A 4,075-nucleotide genomic window follows, 5' to 3' on the forward strand; every position below is an offset into this window, starting at 1 on the left:
ATCTTGGCTGAGAAGGTGCTGTGCGATTAATGACGTCAATCGTCTTCGTCCACTTTGTGAGTTATTTTATTTGAACGAATGTACAGTTCAGACCCGCATACCAGTCAACTCGTCTTGTGGTCACCTGTTTCCCAGTTCCAAGTGGTTTCTTTCAACTCAGTATTGCGCCACCCAGGCCAACTCTCACCTGCTGCTGCCCAATTGAAACCTGTCTATCAAAATGAGGCCACTACCGTACATCAACTGATAGTGTCTAGGTCTTGTAGTGTTAAAACCAGGTGACCATATTTAATGGCACGCTAATCCTACCTGTTGCTTCACACCACATACTACACTGATTATCAAACAAACGGTGTGTTTTCACACTCCTTTAATTAAGCTTTGTCATTTATAACCCTTCTAGTTCGGTGTGTCTTTGGTCTTCTTGTGAACAAAAGATTTGTCCAAAGGGGAACATTCATACATTTATTTACATTAATCTTTCAAGTTTTGTCACCTTTATCTCCATTTTGCAATAAGAAAAATGGCACTGGTACACCATACTTGTGCATACCATCTAAAAAAACGCCCTGCTTCTTCTAGTATAGAGCATGATGCAAAATGGTCTTGGAGTGGTTAAAACTACTTAATGCTGATATTATGTATTTCTTCCATGTATATTCAGACTATTGATAAGGACTAAAGATTTTTATATCATCGCAAATACACGAGAGAGAGAGAGACGTGATCCAAGAAGGTTTGGTAAGTGTCCAAAATTTCTTAAAGCTGATTTCATCTTTGCTCTTCATGTACAGCGCAATAACTAGAAAACTATTTATAAATTGGCGATCAGTTATTTTCCACGTCCATACTGAAATTTCTGCAAATTAAAATGGAATGAATACTTTGTGATCTAACACCTTGATACTCACAAGGGTTTGCTGAGATGCAGAATCTATGACAGAGTTGTACTTTTGGCCATCCAGCTTTCCTGTCACGTAGACACAATGTGTACTTGCCATTTTACACTTAGCTGTTGGGACTTTCACAATGGGGTTTGGTGGACGTCCCTCAGCACCAACCACTACTGATTTCCCGAAGCTGACTTATCGGTAGTATTCTTCTTACACTGGCTCCTCATATGTCCTTGCACTCCACAGTTCCAACAACCTTTCTTTGTAGCAGCCTTTGCTGTCATGGCATCTTCCTTGTGTTGAAGTTGTCGGCATTGAGCTCTCTTGTGCCCCGGTTTGTTACAGTGCCAGCAAAGTCCCTCAAACCTCTCTGAAAGCTGAACTTTTCTAGCCTTGAATACAGATAACTGTACCAACCTTGGTACCTCTATGAGATCAAAGAGTGAGAGTAAAGCATTACTCAAGATGATGAAATTATTAAAAGAGGGTCAGGAAGAACAAGACAGAGAGCTAGAAATACTAGGCACAAAACTTAAAGAAGAGCAAGAAGGGTGAGGTAGAAAATTAAAAAGAAATCAATGTGAAATTTACAAACAAATTAAAAGAAGACCAAGAAGAAAGAAAAAAGATTAAAAAAATTAAAAGAAAAAGACAGAAATTAAAAGAATATCACAGAAACTTAAGGGAGAAGTTAAATAAAAGAGAAGTACTATTTAAAGTAGAATGAAAAGTATAAAGAACTCTAATTGAAGGCAAGATCAATGACTTTACAGGGAATTACAGCAAGATTACTAAACAAATTTGAAGAAATACAAAAAACATTGCTGAAGTCAAAAGTAAAGCACAAAAATACATAAATGAGGTAAAGATCAGAGCATTATTTGGTAGGAATGAACATCAATGATATAATGAAACATCTTCAAAAAAATTATCAAAGGCAAAGATTAAACCAGCCACACCTCTTTCTGTATTAGCCCAAGAGTTCCAACTTGAAACACCACATACTACCAAATATGTAATAGGAGAATCTATTTGGTCTACACTTATTACTACTACTGCTGTGCCATCTGTAACTGCAAGATCTTTCTGGACTACTCCAGCTATGTCAAGACTGAATCCAATTTTTGTAATTTAGTTAGCCAATTCAACATCACCCAATTTAAAAACAAAAACAAAATACAATCAATTATGTTAGATATATACCATTGGACACATACCAAGTTCAGTTCAAATTAATTTCCAGAGTGAACAGGTGGAACAATTAACAACATGCTATTTGTCTTTCTGCCCGTTTGAATAGACCAGCTTTGACAATGTTAAGTAACTTTCATGCTGGGAGCTTTAATTACTAAGAAGCATTAGAAGCAGCTTTATCTAACAGGTTTGGAGTGATGCACAAGAAGGAAGTATCCAGTTAAAAGTTTCTCAATAGGGTATGGTAAAAAAAAAGGACTTTAACAAAACTTTCAGAAGATTTAGAATTCCTCAACTGTCTTACCTGAATGCTCCTCACGAAATGATGCATTTGTTGGTACATTAAAAATTTATAGATGCCATAATAGATAAGGATATGCAAATTAAGAAGAACCAAAGTAAGCGTGCACCTTTAAAGGAAGCTCTTCGGTTGGCAATGGAACTTGAATCCATTAAATTCCCATATGAACTATTAACCCTACCATTATGGGCTGTGTGGGATCCACCAAGTTTGTAACCTGAAAGTGTCCATGAGAGTAATTATACTATGTTAAAGGCACATCTAGAAGTTACAGGAATATCAGATTCTGTAGTGCCTCTAGAGGTGCAAAAAGAAGAGGGATTGATGCAAACAGCAAGTGGACATAAAGTTCCAGCAAAATGAAAATTTTAAGTTGTAGGAAGTTTCTCTACACTTTGTTGTGTGGATAATTGACATCAAAGATGAGTAAATATTAGGAACCAACTTCATGAAGAGACATAGATGTGAGGTAATGATAGTCTCAGATATCATCACAATCCATGATTAGGAAATCACTATGTGTACATGGAAATTGCATCACCAGAGATAAAACTCTCAGTGACAACAAGGACGATGACCATGGTACCACCATTAAGTGAAATATTCATACCAAGAGTTATAACTAATAAACCCCTATTTAGTGATTGGGGCATATTGCAACCAAACAGTCTAGCATCTCCTGAAGAAATAGTGGTTGTGAGAGCTCCCATGAATGTGAAGAATAAAGATTTCATATATAACTTTACCCTCTAAAGTTGAATAGGGCCATACATCATACTGAAAAGAATGAATGATGTGGACTACAGAATCCTGAAAGATAGGTTATCCAAGCCAAACGTCATCCACCATGATCTTCTTTAGAAGTACATTGGTGTGAGAATGGCCATCTAAGTAGCTCTGGGGAAGAATTTGTCAGCAGAGACTCAACCTACTGAGGAGTGCATGGTTCCTCTCGAGACAACTTTTAGAGGATCATCAAGGATGGAGCTGCTAGTCGATTCAATAAACCCCCCTACTCAGGAAGAACTTCCCAAGTGATAAGGGATAAAAACATTTCATCTGTATACATGGACCTCAAAACAGATAATAACCAAAAACAACTTAGTGGATGGACAGTTTAGTATAGTTTTATTATTTTTTTGTATTAGGATTGTTCAAGGGACATTACAATCCAGGAAGGTGGCAATATATAAGCTATATTTTTAATGCTGAATTTAGATGTTAGTGAGAAGGCACATGACAATAAGATTTTTTAAAACCTCAATAATGTATGTCTAGGAAATTCTTAAAATTTACATCGAATTTTCTTGTAAATTCTTCATGTATTTATAAATACGAGAGACAGTGCAACATTGAGAGAGAAAGTTCTTTCTAATTGGTAGAATAAATCAATCAGAGAGTGTTTTTGTTTCAGTTAGTGGTAAATCAAAGAGTGATTTGTTTTCAGTTACTCGATCCATCGGCAATAAAGTTGTTTGGTTACTTTATTTTTATGTTAGTGTAGTACAATTATTTCGGCTTAAAACGTGGTCTACAGAACATTACAGAAAAAATAAGCTAATTTATTACTGACTGGACTTTGAATTATTTTCCCCAAATAATTGAAAAGAACCCACTAACCAAAGAACAACATTACAACAATGTAGGAGGTGTGAAACTTAGTTGCTAACCAGAAGCCATACAGAAG

This window comes from Limulus polyphemus, unplaced genomic scaffold, assembly GCF_000517525.1.
Source record: "Limulus polyphemus unplaced genomic scaffold, Limulus_polyphemus-2.1.2 Scaffold4240, whole genome shotgun sequence".
Taxonomy (NCBI): domain Eukaryota; kingdom Metazoa; phylum Arthropoda; class Merostomata; order Xiphosura; family Limulidae; genus Limulus; species Limulus polyphemus.